Source organism: Ambystoma mexicanum, chromosome 6p (assembly GCF_040938575.1).
Source record: "Ambystoma mexicanum isolate Mex_15411 chromosome 6p, UKY_AmexF1_1, whole genome shotgun sequence".
Taxonomy (NCBI): Eukaryota; Metazoa; Chordata; class Amphibia; order Caudata; family Ambystomatidae; genus Ambystoma; species Ambystoma mexicanum.
Genome location: NC_090935.1, coordinates 1,111,794,364 through 1,111,813,607, shown reverse-complemented (window position 1 = coordinate 1,111,813,607; position 19,244 = coordinate 1,111,794,364).

Below are 19,244 nucleotides of genomic sequence, written 5' to 3'. Positions count from 1 at the left end.
TTCAGGAGACTCAGGCCACTGCAGAAGTATCCCTGTGCAGTCAGCTGCGGTAGATAGTCTTGTGCCAGCATGCTGCACGACTGAGGCGGATGCTTTCCACAGATGTAGGTCCTCCCAACTCTTCATGGAACTGTGCCCCTTCAGGAGACTCAGGCCACTGCAGAAGTATCCCTGTGCAGCCAGCTGCGGGAGATAGTCTTGTGCCAGCATGCTGCACGACTGACGCGGATGCTTTGCACAGGTGCAGGTCCTCCCAACTCTTCATGGAACTGTGCCCCTTCAGGAGACTCAGGCCACTGCAGAAGTATCCCTGTGCAGCCATCTGCGGGAGATAGTCTTGTGCCAGCATGCTGCACGAATGAGGCGGATGCTGTCCACAGGTGCAGGTCCTCCCAACTCTTCATGGAACTGTGCCCCTTCAGGAGACTCAGTCCACTGCAGAAGTATCCCTGTGCAGCCAGCTGCGGGAGATAGTCTTCTGCCAGCATGCTGCATGACTGAGGCGGATGCTTTCCACAGGTGCAGGTCCTCCCAACTCTTCATGGAACTGTGCCCCTTCAGGAGACTCAGGCCACTGCAGAAGTATCCCTGTCTAGCCAGCTGCGGGAGATAGTCTTGTGGCAGCATGCTGCACGACTGAGGCGGATGCTTTCCACAGGTCCAGGTCCACCCAACTCTTCATGGAACTGTGCCCCTTCAGGAGACTCAGGCCACTGCAGAAGTATCCCTGTGCAGTCAGCTGCGGGAGATAGTCTTGTGCCAGCATGCTGCACGACTGAGGCGGATGCTTTCACAGGTACAGGTCCTCCAACTCTTCCTGGAACTGTGCCCCTTCAGGAGACTACGACCACTGCAGAAGTATCCCTGTGCAGCCAGCTGCGGGAGATAGTCTTGTGCCAGCATGCTGCACGACTGAAGTGGATGCTTTCCACAGGTGCAGGTCCTCTCAACTCTTCATGGAACTGTGCCCCTTCAGGAGACTCAGGCCTCTGCAGAAGTATCCCTGTGCAGCCAGCTGCGGGAGATAGTCTTGTGCCAGCATGCTGCACGACTGAGGTGGATGCTTTGCACAGGTGCAGGTCCTCCCAACTCTTCATGGAACTGTGCCCCTTCAGGAGACTCAGTCCACTGCAGAAGTATCACTGTGCAGCCAGCTGCGGGAGATAGTCGTGTGCAAGCATGCTGCACGACTGAGGCGGATGCTTTCCACAGGTGCAGGACCTCCCAACTCTTCATGGAACTGTGCCCCTTCAGGAGACTCAGGCCACTGCAGAAGTATCCCTGTGCAGCCAGCTGCGGGAGATAGTCTTGTGCCAGCATGCTGCACGACTGAGGCGGATGCTTTCCACAGGTGCAGGTCCTCCCAACTCTTCATGGAACTGTGCCCCTTCAGGAGACTCAGTCCACTGCAGAAGTATCCCTGTGCAGCCAGCTGCGGGAGATAGTCTTGTGCAGCATGCTGCACGACTGAGGCGGATGCTTTCCACAGGTGCAGGTCCTCCCAACTCTTCATGGAACTGTGCCCCTTCAGGAGACTCAGGCCACTGCAGAAGTATCCCTGTGCAGCCAGCTGCGGGAGACAGTCTTGTGGCAGCATGCTGCATGACTTAAGCGGATGCTTTCCACAGGTTCAGGTCCACCCAACTCTTCATGGAACTGTGCCCCTTCAGGAGACTCAGGCCACTGCAGAAGTATCCCTGTGCAGCCAGCTGCGGGAGACTGTCGTGTGCCAGCATTCTGCACGACTGAGGCGGATGCTTTCCACAGGTGCAGGTCCTCCCAACTCTTCATGGAACTGTGCCCCTTCAGGAGACTCAGGGAGACTCAGTCTACTGCAGAAGTATCCCTGTGCAGCCAACAGCGGGAGATAGTCTTGTGCCAGCATGCTGCACGACTGAGGCAGATGCTTTCCACAGGTGCAAGTCCTCCCAACTCTTCATGCAACTGTGCCCCTTCAGGAGACTCAGGCCACTGCAAAGGTATCCCTGTGCAGCCAGCTGCAGGAGATAGTCTTGTGCCAGCATGCTGCACGACTGAGGCTGATGCTTTCCACAGGTGCAGGTCCTCCCAACTCTTCATGGAACTGTGCCCCTTCAGGAGACTCAGGCCACTGCAGAAGTATCCCTGTGCAGCCAGCTGCGGGACATAGTCTTGTGCCAGCATGCTGCACGACTGAGGCGGATACTTTCCACAGGTGCAGGTCCTCCCAGCTCTTCATGGAACTTTGCCCCTTCAGAAAACTCAGGCCACTGCAGAAGTATCCCTGTGCAGCCAGCTGCGGAAGATAGTCTTGTGCAGCATGCTGCACGACTGAGGCGGATGATTTCCACAGATGCAGGTCCTCCCAACTATTCATGGAACTGTGTCCCTTCAGGAGATTCAGGCCACTGCAGAAGTATCCCTGTGCAGCCAGCTGCGGGAGATAGTCTTGTGCCAGCATGCTGCACGACTGAGGCAGATGCTTTCCATAGGTGAAGGTCCCCCCAACTCTTCATGCAACTGTGCCCCTTCAGGAGACTCAGGCCACTGCAAAGGTATCCCTGTGCAGCCAGCTGCGGGAGATAGTCTTGTGCCACCATGCTGCACGACTGAGGCGGATGCTTTCCACAGGTGCAGGTCCTCCCAACTCTTCATGGAACTGTGCCCCTTCAGGAGACTCAGGCCACTGCAGAAGTATCCCTGTGCAGTCAGCTGCGGGAGATAATCTTGTGCCAGCATGCTGCACGACTGAGGCGGATGCTTTCACAGGTGCAGGTCCGCCTAACTCTTCCTGGAACTGTGCCCCTTCAGGAGACTACGACCACTGCAGAAGTATCCCTGTGCAGCCAGCTGCGGGAGATAGTCTTGTGCCAGCAACCTGCACGACTGAGGCGGATGCTTTCCACAGGTCCAGGTCCACCCAACTCTTCATGGAACTGTGCCCCTTCAGGAGACTCAGCCCACTGCAGAAGTATCCCTGTGCAGTCAGCTGCGGGAGATAGTCTTGTGCCAACATGCTGCACGACTGAGGCGGATGCTTTCACAGGTGCAGGTCCTCCTAACTCTTCCTGGAACTGTGCCCCTTCAGGAGACTCAGGCCACTGCAAAAGTATCCCTGTGCAGCCAGCTGCGGGAGATAGTCTTGTGCCAGCATGCTGCACGACTGAGGCGGATGCTTTCCACAGGTCCAGGTCCACCCAACTCGTCATGGAACTGTGCCCCTTCAGGAGACTCAGGCCACTGCAGAAGTATCCCTGTGCAGTCAGCTGCGGTAGATAGTCTTGTGCCAGCATGCTGCACGACCGAGGCGGATGCTTTCCACAGATGTAGGTCCTCCCAACTCTTCATGGAACTGTGCCCCTTCAGGAGACTCAGGCCACTGCAGAAGTATCCCTGTGCAGCCAGCTGCGGGAGATAGTCTTGTGCCAGCATGCTGCACGACTGACGCGGATGCTTTCCACAGGTGCAGGTCCTCCCAACTCTTCATGGAACTGTGCCCCTTCAGGAGACTCAGTCCACTGAAGAAGTATCCCTGTGCAGCCAGCTGCGGGAGATAGTCTTGTGCAGCATGCTGCACGACTGAGGCAGATGATTTCCACAGATGCAGGTCCTCCCAACTCTTCATGGAAATCTGCCCCTTCAGGAGACTCAGGCCACTGCAGAAGTATCCCTGTGCAGCCAGCTGCGGGAGATAGTCTTGTGCCAGCATGCTGCACGACTGAGGCAGATGCTTTCCACAGGTGCAGGTCCTCCCAACTCTTCATGGAATTGTGCCCCTTCAGGAGACTCAGGCCACTGCAGAAGTATCCCTGTGCAGCCAGCTGCGGGAGATAGTCTTGTGCCAGCATGCTGCACGACCGAGGCGGATGCTTTCCACAGATGTAGGTCCTCCCAACTCTTCATGGAACTGTGCCCCTTCAGGAGACTCAGGCCACTGCAGAAGTATCCCTGTGCAGCCAGCATCGGGAGATAGTCTTGTGCCAGCATGCTACACGACTGAGTCGGATGCTTTCCAGAGGTGCAAGTCCTCCCAACTCTTCATGGAACTGTGTCCCTTCAGGAGACTCAGGCCACTGCAGAAGTATCCCTGTCTAGCCAGCTGTGGGAGATAGTCTTGTGCCAGCATGCTGCACGACTGAGGCGGATGCTTTCACAGGTGCAGGTCCTCCCAACTCTTCCTGGAACTGTGCCCCTTCAGGAGACTCAGGCCACTGCAGAAGTATCCCTGTGCAGCCAGCTGCGGGAGATAGTCTTGTGCCAGCATGCTGCACGACTGAGGCGGATGCTTTCCACAGGTCCAGGTCCACCCAACTCTTCATGGAACTGTGCCCCTTCAGGAGACTCAGGCCACTGCAGAAGTATCCCTGTGCAGTCAGCTGCGGGAGATAGTCTTGTGCCAGCATGCTGCACGACTGAGGCGGATGCTTTGCACAGGCGCAGGTCCTCCCAACTCTTCCTGGAACTGTGCCCCTTCAGGAGACTACGACCACTGCAGAAGTATCCCTGTGCAGCCAGCTGCGGGAGATAGTCTTGTGGCAGCATGCTGCACAACTGAGGCGGGTGCTTTCCACAGGTGCTGGTTCTCTCAACTCTTCATGGAACTGTGCCCCTTCAGGAGACTCAGGCCACTGCAGAAGTATCCCTGTGCAGCCTGCTGCGGGAGATAGTCTTGTGTCAGCATGCTGCACGACTGAGGTGGATGCTTTGCACAGGTGCAGGTCCTCCCAACTCTTCATGGAACTGTGCCCCTTCAGGAGACTCAGGCCACTGCAGAAGTATCCCTGTGCAGCCATCTGCGGGAGATAGTCTTGTGCCAGCATGCTGCACGAATGAGGCGGATGCTGTCCACAGGTGCGGGTCCTCCCAACTCTTCATGGAACTGTGCCCCTTCAGGAGACTCAGTCCACTGCAGAAGTATCCCTGTGCAGCCAGCTGCGGGAGATAGTCTTCTGCCAGCATGCTGCATGACTGAGGCGGATGCTTTCCACAGGTGCAGGTCCTCCCAACTTTTCATGGAACTGTGCCCCTTCAGGAGACTCAGGCCACTGCAGAAGTATCCCTGTCTAGCCAGCTGCGGGAGATAGTCTTGTGGCAGCATGCTGCACGACTGAGGCGGATGCTTTCCACAGGTCCAGGTCCACCCAACTCTTCATGGAACTGTGCCCCTTCAGGAGACTCAGGCCACTGCAGAAGTATCCCTGTGCAGTCAGCTGCGGGAGATAGTCTTGTGCCAGCATGCCGCACGACTGAGGCGGATGCTTTCACAGGTACAGGTCCTCCAACTCTTCCTGGAACTGTGCCCCTTCAGGAGACTACGACCACTGCAGAAGTATCCCTGTGCAGCCAGCTGCGGGAGATAGTCTTGTGCCAGCATGCTGCACGACTGAAGTGGATGCTTTCCACAGGTGCAGGTCCTCTCAACTCTTCATGGAACTGTGCCCCTTCAGGAGACTCAGGCCTCTGCAGAAGTATCCCTGTGCAGCCAGCTGCGGGAGATAGTCTTGTGCCAGCATGCTGCACGACTGAGGTGGATGCTTTGCACAGGTGCAGGTCCTCCCAACTCTTCATGGAACTGTGCCCCTTCAGGAGACTCAGGCCACTGCAGAAGTATCCCTGTGCAGCCAGCATCGGGAGATAGTCTTGTGCCAGCATGCTGCATGACTGAGTCGGATGCTTTCCAGAGGTGCAAGTCCTCCCAACTCTTCATGGAACTGTGCCCCTTCAGGAGACTCAGGCCACTGCAGAAGTATCCCTGTGCAGTCAGCTGCGGGAGATAATCTTGTGCCAGCATGCTGCACGACTGAGGCGGATGCTTTCACCGGTGCAGGTCCGCCTAACTCTTCCTGGAACTGTGCCCCTTCAGGAGACTACGACCACTGCAGAAGTATCCCTGTGCAGCCAGCTGCGGGAGATAGTCTTGTGCCAGCAACCTGCACGACTGAGGCGGATGCTTTCCACAGGTCCAGGTCCACCCAACTCTTCATGGAACTGTGCCCCTTTAGGAGACTCAGGCCACTGCAGAAGTATCCCTGTGCAGTCAGCTGCGGGAGATAGTCTTGTGCCAACATGCTGCACGACTGAGGCGGATGCTTTCACAGGTGCAGGTCCTCCTAACTCTTCCTGGAACTGTGCCCCTTCAGGAGACTCAGGCCACTGCAAAAGTATCCCTGTGCAGCCAGCTGCGGGAGATAGTCTTGTGCCAGCATGCTGCACGACTGAGGCGGATGCTTTCCACAGGTCCAGGTCCACCCAACTCTTCATGGAACTGTGCCCCTTCCGGAGACTCAGGCCACTGCAGAAGTATCCCTGTGCAGTCAGCTGCGGTAGATAGTCTTGTGCCAGCATGCTGCACGACCGAGGCGGATGCTTTCCACAGATGTAGGTCCTCCCAACACTTCATGGAACTGTGCCCCTTCAGGAGACTCAGGCCACTGCAGAAGTATCCCTGTGCAGACAGCTGCGGGAGATAGTCTTGTGCCAGCATGCTGCACGACTGACGCGGATGCTTTCCACAGGTGCCGGTCCTCCCAACTCTTCATGGAACTGTGCCCCTTCAGGAGACTCAGTCCACTGAAGAAGTATCCCTGTTTCAGCCAGCTGCGGGAGATAGTCTTGTGCAGCATGCTGCACGACTGAGGCAGATGATTTCCACAGATGCAGGTCCTCCCATCTCTTCATGGAACTGTGCCCCTTCAGGAGACTCAGGCCACTGCAGAAGTATCCCTGTGCAGCCAGCTGCGGGAGATAGTCTTGTGCCAGCATGCTGCACGACTGAGGCGGATGCGTTCCACAGATGTAGGTCCTCCCATCTCTTCATGGAACTGTGCCCCTTCAGGAGACTCAGGCCACTGCAGAAGTATCCCTGTGCAGCCAGCATCGGGAGATAGTCTTGTGCCAGCATGATGCATGACTGAGTCGGATGCTTTCCAGAGGTGCAAGTCCTCCCAACTCTTCATGGAACTGTGCCCCTTCAGGAGACTCAGGCCACTGCAGAAGTATCCCTGTGCAGTCAGCTGCGGGAGATAATCTTGTGCCAGCATGCTGCACGACTGAGGCGGATGCTTTCACAGGTGCAGGTCCGGCTAACTCTTCCTGGAACTGTGCCCCTTCAGGAGACTACGACCACTGCAGAAGTATCCCTGTGCAGCCAGCTGCGGGAGATAGTCTTGTGCCAGCAACCTGCACGACTGAGGCGGATGCTTTCCACAGGTCCAGGTCCACCCAACTCTTCATGGAACTGTGCCCCTTCAGGAGACTCAGGCCACTGCAGAAGTATCCCTGTGCAGTCAGCTGCGGGAGATAGTCTTGTGCCAACATGCTGCACGACTGAGGCGGATGCTTTCACAGGTGCAGGTCCTCCTAACTCTTCCTGGAACTGTGCCCCTTCAGGAGACTCAGGCCACTGCAAAAGTATCCCTGTGCAGCCAGCTGCGGGAGATAGTCTTGTGCCAGCATGCTGCACGACTGAGGCGGATGCTTTCCACAGGTCCAGGTCCACCCAACTCTTCATGGAACTGTGCCCCTTCAGGAGACTCAGGCCACTGCAGAAGTATCCCTGTGCAGTCAGCTGCGGTAGATAGTCTTGTGCCAGCATGCTGCACGACCGAGGCGGATGCTTTCCACAGATGTAGGTCCTCCCAACTCTTCATGGAACTGTGCCCCTTCAGGAGACTCAGGCCACTGCAGAAGTATCCCTGTGCAGCCAGCTGCGGGAGATAGTCTTGTGCCAGCATGCTGCACGACTGACGCGGATGCTTTCCACAGGTGCAGGTCCTCCCAACTCTTCATGGAACTGTGCCCCTTCAGGAGACTCAGTCCACTGAAGAAGTATCCCTGTGCAGCCAGCTGCGGGAGATAGTCTTGTGCAGCATGCTGCACGACTGGGGCAGATGATTTCCACAGATGCAGGTCCTCCCAACTCTTCATGGAAATCTGCCCCTTCAGGAGACTCAGGCCACTGCAGAAGTATCCCTGTGCAGCCAGCTGCGGGAGATAGTCTTGTGCCAGCATGCTGCACGACTGAGGCAGATGCTTTCCACAGGTGCAGGTCCTCCCAACTCTTCATGGAACTGTGCCCCTTCAGGAGACTCAGGCCACTGCAGAAGTATCCCTGTCTAGCCAGCTGCGGGAGATAGTCTTGTGGCAGCATGCTGCACGACTGAGGCGGATGCTTTCCACAGGTCCAGGTCCACCCAACTCTTCATGGAACTGTGCCCCTTCAGGAGACTCAGGCCACTGCAGAAGTATCCCTGTGCAGTCAGCTGCGGGAGATAGTCTTGTGCCAGCATGCTGCACGACTGAGGCGGATGCTTTCACAGGTACAGGTCCTCCAACTCTTCCTGGAACTGTGCCCCTTCAGGAGACTACGACCACTGCAGAAGTATCCCTGTGCAGCCAGCAGCGGGAGATAGTCTTGTGCCAGCATGCTGCACGACTGAAGTGGATGCTTTCCACAGGTGCAGGTCCTCTCAACTCTTCATGGAACTGTGCCCCTTCAGGAGACTCAGGCCTCTGCAGAAGTATCCCTGTGCAGCCAGCTGCGGGAGATAGTCTTGTGCCAGCATGCTGCACGACTGAGGTGGATGCTTTGCACAGGTGCAGGTCCTCCCAACTCTTCATGGAACTGTGCCCCTTCAGGAGACTCAATCCACTGCAGAAGTATCACTGTGCAGCCAGCTGCGGGAGATAGTCATGTGCAACCATGCTGCACGACTGAGGCGGATGCTTTCCACAGGTGCAGGACCTCCCAACTCTTCATGGAACTGTGCCCCTTCAGGAGACTCAGGCCACTGCAGAAGTATCCCTGTGCAGCCAGCTTCGGGAGATAGTCTTGTGCCAGCATGCTGCACGACTGAGGCGGATGCTTTCCACAGGTGCAGGTCCTCCCAACTCTTCATGGAACTGTGCCCCTTCAGGAGACTCAGTCCACTGCAGAAGTATCCCTGTGCAGCCAGCTGCGGGAGATAGTCTTGTGCAGCATGCTGCACGACTGAGGCGGATGCTTTCCACAGGTGCAGGTCCTCCCAACTCTTCATGGAACTGTGCCCCTTCAGGAGACTCAGGCCACTGCAGAAGTATCCCTGTGCAGCCAGCTGCGGGAGACAGTCTTGTGGCAGCATGCTGCATGACTTAAGCGGATGCTTTCCACAGGTTCAGGTCCACCCAACTCTTCATGGAACTGTGCCCCTTCAGGAGACTCAGGCCACTGCAGAAGTATCCCCGTGCAGCCAGCTGCGGGAGACTGTCGTGTGCCAGCATTCTGCACGACTGAGGCGGATGCTTTCCACAGGTGCAGGTCCTCCCAACTCTTCATGGAACTGTGCCCCTTCAGGAGACTCAGGGAGACTCAGGCCACTGCAGAAGTATCCCTGTGCAGCCAACAGCGGGAGATAGTCTTGTGCCAGCATGCTGCACGACTGAGGCAGATGCTTTCCACAGGTGCAAGTCCTCCCAACTCTTCATGCAACTGTGCCCCTTCAGGAGACTCAGGCCACTGCAAAGGTATCCCTGTGCAGCCAGCTGCGGGAGATAGTCTTGTGCCAGCATGCTGCACGACTGAGGCTGATGCTTTCCACAGGTGCAGGTCCTCCCAACTCTTCATGGAACTGTGCCCCTTCAGGAGACTCAGGCCACTGCAGAAGTATCCCTGTGCAGCCAGCTGCGGGACATAGTCTTGTGCAAGCATGCTGCACGACTGAGGCGGATACTTTCCACAGGTGCAGGTCCTCCCAGCTCTTCATGGAACTTTGCCCCTTCAGGAGACTCAGGCCACTGCAGAAGTATCCCTGTGCAGCCAGCTGCGGGAGATAGTCTTGTGCCAGCATGCGCCATGACTGAGGCGGATGCTTTCCACAGGTGCAGGTCCTCCCAACTCTTCATGGAACTGTGCCCCTTCAGGAGAAACAGGCCACTGCAGAAGTATCCCTGTGCAGCCAGCTGCGGGAGATAGTCTTGTGCCAGCATTCTGCACAACTGAGGCAGATGCTTTCCACAGGTGCAAGTCCTCCCAACTCTTCATGGAACTGTGCCCCTTCAGGAGACTCAGGCCACTGCACAAGTATCCCTGTGCAGTCTGCTGTGGGAGATAGTCTTGTGCCAACATGCTGCACGACTGAGGCGATGCTTTCACAGGTGCAGGTCCTCCTAACTCTTCCTGGAACTGTGCCCCTTCAGGAGACTCAGGCCACTGCAAAAGTATCCATGTGCAGCCAGCTGCGGGAGATAGTCTTGTGCCAGCATGCTGCACGACTGAGGCGGATGCTTTCCACAGGTCCAGGTCCACCCAACTCTTCATGGAACTGTGCCCCTTCAGGAGACTCAGGCCACTGCAGAAGTATCCCTGTGCAGTCAGCTGCGGGAGATAGTCTTGTGCCAGCATGCTGCACGACTGAGGCGGATGCTTTCCACAGATGTAGGTCCTCCCATCTCTTCATGGAACTGTTCCCCTTCAGGAGACTCAGGCCACTGCAGAAGTATCCCTGTGCAGCCAGCTACGGGAGATAGTCTTGTGCCAGCATGCTGCACGACTGAGGCGGATGCTTTCCACAGGTGCAGGTCCTCCCAACTCTTCATGGAACTGTGCCCCTTCAGGAGACTCAGTCCACTGAAGAAGTATCCCTGTGCAGCCAGCTGCGGGAGATAGTCTTGTGCAGCATGCTGCACGACTGAGGCGGATGATTTCCACAGATGCAGGTCCTCCCAACTCTTCATGGAAATCTGCCCCTTCAGGAGACTCAGGCCACTGCAGAAGTATCCCTGTGCAGCCAGCTGCGGGAGATAGTCTTGTGCCAGCATGCTGCACGACTGAGGCGGATGCTTTCCACAGGTGCAGGTCCTCCCAACTCTTCATGGAACTGTTCCCCTTCAGGAGACTCAGGCCACTGCAGAAGTATCCCTGTGCAGCCAGCTGCGGGAGATAGTCTTGTGCCAGCATGCTGCACGACTGAGGCGGATGCTTTCCACAGATGTAGGTCCTCCCATCTCTTCATGGAACTGTGCCCCTTCAGGAGACTCAGGCCACTGCAGAAGTATCCCTGTGCAGCCAGCATCGGGAGATAGTCTTGTGCCAGCATGCTGCATGACTGAGTCGGATGCTTTCCAGAGGTGCAAGTCCTCCCAACTCTTCATGGAACTGTGCCCCTTCAGGAGACTCAGGCCACTGCAGAAGTATCCCTGTGCAGCCAGCTGCGGGAGATAGTCTTGTGCCAGCATGCTGCACGACTGAGGCGGATGCTTTCCACAGGTCCAGGTCCACCCAACTCTTCATGGAACTGTGCCCCTTCAGGAGACTCAGGCCACTGCAGAAGTATCCCTGTGCAGTCAGCTGCGGGAGATAGTCTTGTGCCAACATGCTGCACGACTGAGGCGGATGCTTTCACAGGTGCAGGTCCTCCTAACTCTTCCTGGAACTGTGCCCCTTCAGGAGACTCAGGCCACTGAAGAAGTATCCCTGTGCAGCCAGCTGCGGGAGATAGTCTTGTGCAGCATGCTGCACGACTGAGGCGGATGATTTCCACAGATGCAGGTCCTCCCAACTCTTCATGGAAATCTGCCCCTTCAGGAGACTCAGGCCACTGCAGAAGTATCCCTGTGCAGCTAGCTGCGGGAGATAGTCTTGTGCCAGCATGCTGCACGACTGAGGCGGATGCTTTCCACAGGTGCAGGTCCTCCCAACTCTTCATGGAACTGTGCCCCTTCAGGAGACTCAGGCCACTGCAGAAGTATCCCTGTGCAGCCAGCTGCGGGAGATAGTCTTGTGCCAGCATGCTGCACGACTGAGGCGGATGCTTTCCACAGATGTAGGTCCTCCCATCTCTTCATGGAACTGTGCCCCTTCAGGAGACTCAGGCCACTGCAGAAGTATCCCTGTGCAGCCAGCATCGGGAGATAGTCTTGTGCCAGCATGCTGCATGACTGAGTCGGATGCTTTCCAGAGGTGCAAGTCCTCCCAACTCTTCATGGAACTGTGCCCCTTCAGGAGACTCAGGCCACTGCAGAAGTATCCCTGTGCAGCCAGCTGCGGGAGATAGTCTTGTGCCAGCATGCTGCACGACTGAGGCGGATGCTTTCCACAGGTCCAGGTCCACCCAACTCTTCATGGAACTGTGCCCCTTCAGGAGACTCAGGCCACTGCAGAAGTATCCCTGTGCAGTCAGCTGCGGGAGATAGTCTTGTGCCAACATGCTGCACGACTGAGGCGGATGCTTTCACAGGTGCAGGTCCTCCTAACTCTTCCTGGAACTGTGCCCCTTCAGGAGACTCAGGCCACTGCAAAAGTATCCCTGTGCAGCCAGCTGCGGGAGATAGTCTTGTGCCAGCATGCTGCACGACTGAGGCGGATGCTTTCCACAGGTCCAGGTCCACCCAACTCTTCATGGAACTGTGCCCCTTCAGGAGACTCAGGCCACTGCAGAAGTATCCCTGTGCAGTCAGCTGCGGTAGATAGTCTTGTGCCAGCATGCTGCACGACTGAGGCGGATGCTTTCCACAGATGTAGGTCCTCCCAACTCTTCATGGAACTGTGCCCCTTCAGGAGACTCAGGCCACTGCAGAAGTATCCCTGTGCAGCCAGCTGCGGGAGATAGTCTTGTGCCAGCATGCTGCACGACTGACGCGGATGCTTTGCACAGGTGCAGGTCCTCCCAACTCTTCATGGAACTGTGCCCCTTCAGGAGACTCAGGCCACTGCAGAAGTATCCCTGTGCAGCCATCTGCGGGAGATAGTCTTGTGCCAGCATGCTGCACGAATGAGGCGGATGCTGTCCACAGGTGCAGGTCCTCCCAACTCTTCATGGAACTGTGCCCCTTCAGGAGACTCAGTCCACTGCAGAAGTATCCCTGTGCAGCCAGCTGCGGGAGATAGTCTTCTGCCAGCATGCTGCATGACTGAGGCGGATGCTTTCCACAGGTGCAGGTCCTCCCAACTCTTCATGGAACTGTGCCCCTTCAGGAGACTCAGGCCACTGCAGAAGTATCCCTGTCTAGCCAGCTGCGGGAGATAGTCTTGTGGCAGCATGCTGCACGACTGAGGCGGATGCTTTCCACAGGTCCAGGTCCACCCAACTCTTCATGGAACTGTGCCCCTTCAGGAGACTCAGGCCACTGCAGAAGTATCCCTGTGCAGTCAGCTGCGGGAGATAGTCTTGTGCCAGCATGCTGCACGACTGAGGCGGATGCTTTCACAGGTACAGGTCCTCCAACTCTTCCTGGAACTGTGCCCCTTCAGGAGACTACGACCACTGCAGAAGTATCCCTGTGCAGCCAGCTGCGGGAGATAGTCTTGTGCCAGCATGCTGCACGACTGAAGTGGATGCTTTCCACAGGTGCAGGTCCTCTCAACTCTTCATGGAACTGTGCCCCTTCAGGAGACTCAGGCCTCTGCAGAAGTATCCCTGTGCAGCCAGCTGCGGGAGATAGTCTTGTGCCAGCATGCTGCACGACTGAGGTGGATGCTTTGCACAGGTGCAGGTCCTCCCAACTCTTCATGGAACTGTGCCCCTTCAGGAGACTCAGTCCACTGCAGAAGTATCACTGTGCAGCCAGCTGCGGGAGATAGTCGTGTGCAAGCATGCTGCACGACTGAGGCGGATGCTTTCCACAGGTGCAGGACCTCCCAACTCTTCATGGAACTGTGCCCCTTCAGGAGACTCAGGCCACTGCAGAAGTATCCCTGTGCAGCCAGCTGCGGGAGATAGTCTTGTGCCAGCATGCTGCACGACTGAGGCGGATGCTTTCCACAGGTGCAGGTCCTCCCAACTCTTCATGGAACTGTGCCCCTTCAGGAGACTCAGTCCACTGCAGAAGTATCCCTGTGCAGCCAGCTGCGGGAGATAGTCTTGTGCAGCATGCTGCACGACTGAGGCGGATGCTTTCCACAGGTGCAGGTCCTCCCAACTCTTCATGGAACTGTGCCCCTTCAGGAGACTCAGGCCACTGCAGAAGTATCCCTGTGCAGCCAGCTGCGGGAGACAGTCTTGTGGCAGCATGCTGCATGACTTAAGCGGATGCTTTCCACAGGTTCAGGTCCACCCAACTCTTCATGGAACTGTGCCCCTTCAGGAGACTCAGGCCACTGCAGAAGTATCCCTGTGCAGCCAGCTGCGGGAGACTGTCGTGTGCCAGCATTCTGCACGACTGAGGCGGATGCTTTCCACAGGTGCAGGTCCTCCCAACTCTTCATGGAACTGTGCCCCTTCAGGAGACTCAGGGAGACTCAGTCTACTGCAGAAGTATCCCTGTGCAGCCAACAGCGGGAGATAGTCTTGTGCCAGCATGCTGCACGACTGAGGCAGATGCTTTCCACAGGTGCAAGTCCTCCCAACTCTTCATGCAACTGTGCCCCTTCAGGAGACTCAGGCCACTGCAAAGGTATCCCTGTGCAGCCAGCTGCAGGAGATAGTCTTGTGCCAGCATGCTGCACGACTGAGGCTGATGCTTTCCACAGGTGCAGGTCCTCCCAACTCTTCATGGAACTGTGCCCCTTCAGGAGACTCAGGCCACTGCAGAAGTATCCCTGTGCAGCCAGCTGCGGGACATAGTCTTGTGCCAGCATGCTGCACGACTGAGGCGGATACTTTCCACAGGTGCAGGTCCTCCCAGCTCTTCATGGAACTTTGCCCCTTCAGAAAACTCAGGCCACTGCAGAAGTATCCCTGTGCAGCCAGCTGCGGAAGATAGTCTTGTGCAGCATGCTGCACGACTGAGGCGGATGATTTCCACAGATGCAGGTCCTCCCAACTATTCATGGAACTGTGTCCCTTCAGGAGATTCAGGCCACTGCAGAAGTATCCCTGTGCAGCCAGCTGCGGGAGATAGTCTTGTGCCAGCATGCTGCACGACTGAGGCAGATGCTTTCCATAGGTGAAGGTCCCCCCAACTCTTCATGCAACTGTGCCCCTTCAGGAGACTCAGGCCACTGCAAAGGTATCCCTGTGCAGCCAGCTGCGGGAGATAGTCTTGTGCCACCATGCTGCACGACTGAGGCGGATGCTTTCCACAGGTGCAGGTCCTCCCAACTCTTCATGGAACTGTGCCCCTTCAGGAGACTCGGGCCACTGCAGAAGTATCCCTGTGCAGCCAGCTGCGGGACATAGTCTTGTGCCAGTATGCTGCACGACTGAGGCGGATGCTTTCCACAGGTGCAGGTCCTCCCAACTCTTCATGGAACTGTGCCCCTTCAGGAGACTCAGGCCACTGCAGAAGTATCCCTGTGCAGCCAGCTGCGGGAGATAGTCTTGTGTCAGCATTCTGCACGACTGAGGCAGATGCTTTCCACAGGTGCAAGTCCTCCCAACTCTTCATGGAACTGTGCCCCTTCAGGAGACTCAGGCCACTGCAGAAGTATCCCTGTGCAGCCAGCTGCGGGAGATAGTCTTGTGCAGCATGCTGCACGACTGAGGCGGATGATTTCCACAGATGCAGGTTCTCCCAACTATTCATGGAACTGTGTCCCTTCAGGAGACTCAGGCCACTGCAGAAGTATCCCTGTGCAGCCAGCTGTGGGAGATTGTCTTGTGCCAGCATGCTGCACGACTGAGGCGGATGTTTTCCATAGGTGAAGGTCCCCCCAACACTTCATGGAACTGTGCCCCTTTAGGAGACTCAGGCCACTGCAGTAGTATCCCTGTGCAGCCAGCTGCGGGAGATAGTCTTGTGCCAGCATGCTGCACGACTGAGGCGGATGCTTTCCACAGGTGCAGGTCCTCCCAACTCTTCATGGAACTGTGCCCATTCAGGAGACTCAGTCCACTGCAGAAGTATCCCTGTGCAGCCAGCTGCGGGAGATAGTCTTGTGCAAGCATGCTGCACGACTAAGGTGGATGCTTTCCACAGGTGCAGGTCCTCCCAACTCTTCATGGAACTGTGCCCCTTCAGGAAACTCAGGCCACTGCAGAAGTATCCCTCTGCAGCCAGCTGCGGGAGACAGTCTTGTGCCAGCATGCTGCATGACTGAGGCGGATGCTTTCCACAGGTGCAGGTCCTCCCAACTCTTCATGGAACTGTGCCCCTTCAGGAGACTCAGGCCACTGCAGAAGTATCCCTGTGCAGCCAGCTGCGGGAGATAGTCTTGTGGCAGCATGCTGCACAACTAAGGCGGATGCTTTCCACAGGTGCAGGTCCACCCAACTCTTCATGGAACTGTGCCCCTTCAGGAGACTCAGGCCACTGCAGAAGTATCCCTTTGCAGCCAGCTGCGGTAGATAATTTTGTGCCAGCATGCTGCACGACTGAGGCGGATACTTTCCACAGGTGCAGATCCTCCCAACTCTTCATGGAACTGTGCCCCTTCAGGAGACTCAGGCCACTGCAGAAGTATCCCTGTGCAGCCAGCTGCGGGAGATAGTCTTGTGCCAGCATGCTGCACGACTGAGTCGGATGCTTTCCAGAGGTGCAAGTCCTCCCAACTCTTCATGGAACTGTGCCCCTTCAGGAGACTCAGGCCACTGCAGAAGTATCCCTGTGCAGTCAGCTGCGGGAGATAGTCTTGTGCCAGCATGCTGCACGACTGAGGCGGATGCTTTCACAGGTGCAGGTCCTCCTAACTCTTCCTGGAACTGTGCCCCTTCAGGAGACTACGAACACTGCAGAAGTATCCCTGTGCAGCCAGCTGCTTGAGATAGTCTTGTGCCAGCATGCTGCACGACTGAGGCGGATGCTTTCCACAGGTCCAGGTCCACCCAACTCTTCATGGAACTGTGCCCCTTCAGGAGACTCAGGCCACTGCACAAGTATCCCTGTGCAGTCAGCTGTGGGAGATAGTCTTGTGCCAACATGCTGCACGACTGAGGCGGATGCTTTCACAGGTGCAGGTCCTCCTAACTCTTCCTGGAACTGTGCCCCTTCAGGAGACTCAGGCCACTGCAAAAGTATCCATGTGCAGCCAGCTGCGGGAGATAGTCTTGTGCCAGCATGCTGCACGACTGAGGCGGATGCTTTTCACAGGTCCAGGTCCACCCAACTCTTCATGGAACTGTGCCCCTTCAGGAGACTCAGGCCACTGCAGAAGTATCCCTGTGCAGTCAGCTGCGGGAGATAGTCTTGTGCCAGCATGCTGCACGACTGAGGTGGATGCTTTCCACAGATGTAGGTCCTCCCACCTCTTCATGGAACTGTGCCCCTTCAGGAGACTCAGGCCACTGCAGAAGTATCCCTGTGCAGCCAGCTGCGGGAGATAGTCTTGTGCCAGCATGCTGCACGACTGAGGCGGATGCTTTCCACAGGTGCAGGTCCTCCCAACTCTTCATGGAACTGTGCCCCTTCAGGAGACTCAGTCCACTGAAGAAGTATCCCTGTGCAGCCAGCTGCGGGAGATAGTCTTGTGCAGCATGCTGCACGACTGAGGCGGATGATTTCCACAGGTGCAGGTCCTCCCAACTCTTCATGGAACTGTGCCCCTTCAGGAGACTCAGGCCACTGCAGAAGTATCCCTGTGCAGCCAGCTGCGGGAGATAGTCTTGTGCCAGCATGCTGCACGACTGAGGCGGATGCTTTCCACAGATGTAGGTCCTCCCATCTCTTCATGGAACTGTGCCCCTTCAGGAGACTCAGGCCACTGCAGAAGTATCCCTGTGCAGCCAGCATCGGGAGATAGTCTTGTGCCAGCATGCTGCATGACTGAGTCGGATGCTTTCCAGAGGTGCAAGTCCTCCCAACTCTTCATGGAACTGTGCCCCTTCAGGAGACTCAGGCCACTGCAGAAGTATCCCTGTGCAGTCAGCTGCGGGAGATAATCTTGTGCCAGCATGCTGCACGACTGAGGCGGATGCTTTCACAGGTGCAGGTCCGCCTAACTCTTCCTGGAACTGTGCCCCTTCAGGAGACTACGACCACTGCAGAAGTATCCCTGTGCAGCCAGCTGCGGGAGATAGTCTTGTGCCAGCATGCTGCACGACTGAGGCGGATGCTTTCCACAGGTCCATGTCCACCCAACTCTTCATGGAACTGTGCCCCTTCAGGAGACTCAGGCCACTGCAGAAGTATCCCTGTGCAGTCAGCTGCGGGAGATAGTCTTGTGCCAACATGCTGCACGACTGAGGCGGATGCTTTCACAGGTGCAGGTCCTCTTAACTCTTCCTGGAACTGTGCCCCTTCAGGAGACTCAGGCCACTGCAAAAGTATCCCTGTGCAGCCAGCTGCGGGAGATAGTCTTGTGCCAGCATGCTGCACGACTGAGGAATGCGGATGCTTTCCACAGGTCCAGGTCCACCCAACTCTTCATGGAACTGTGCCCCTTCAGGAGACTCAGGCCACTGCGGAAGTATCCCTGTGCAGTCAGCTGCGGTAGATAGTCTTGTGCCAGCATGCTGCACGACTGAGGCGGATGCTTTCCACAGATGTAGGTCCTCCCAACTCTTCATGGAACTGTGCCCCTTCAGGAGACTCAGGCCACTGCAGAAGTATCCCTGTGCAGCCAGCTGCGGGAGATAGTCTTGTGCCAGCATGCTGCACGACTGACGCAGATGCTTTCCACAGGTGCAGGTCCTCCCAACTCTTCATGGAACTGTGCCCCTTCAGGAGACTCAGTCCACTGAAGAAGTATCCCTGTGCAGCCAGCTGTGGGAGATAGTCTTGTGCAGCATGCTGCACGACTGAGGCAGATGATTTCCACATATGCAGGTCCTCCCAACTCTTCATGGAAATCTGCCCCTTCAGGAGACTCAGGCCACTGCAGAAGTATCCCTGTGCAGCCAGCTGCGGGAGATAGTCTTGTGCCAGCATGCTGCACGACTGAGGCAGATGCTTTCCACAGGTGCAGGTCCTCCCAACTCTTCATGGAACTGTGCCCCTTCAGGAGACTCAGGCCACTGCAGAAGTATCCCTGTGCAGCCAGCTGCGGGAGATAGTCTTGTGCCAGCATGCTGCACGACCGAGGCGGATGCTTTCCACAGATGTAGGTCCTCCCAACTCTTCATGGAACTGTGCCCCTTCAGGAGACTCAGGCCACTGCAGAAGTATCCCTGTGCAGCCAGCATCGGGAGATAGTCTTGTGCCAGCATGCTACACGACTGAGTCGGATGCTTTCCAGAGGTGCAAGTCCTCCCAACTCTTCATGGAACTGTGTCCCTTCAGGAGACTCAGGCCACTGCAGAAGTATCCCTGTCTAGCCAGCTGTGGGAGATAGTCTTGTGCCAGCATGCTGCACGACTGAGGCGGATGCTTTCACAGGTGCAGGTCCTCCCAACTCTTCCTGGAACTGTGCCCCTTCAGGAGACTCAGGCCACTGCAGAAGTATCCCTGTGCAGCCAGCTGCGGGAGATAGTCTTGTG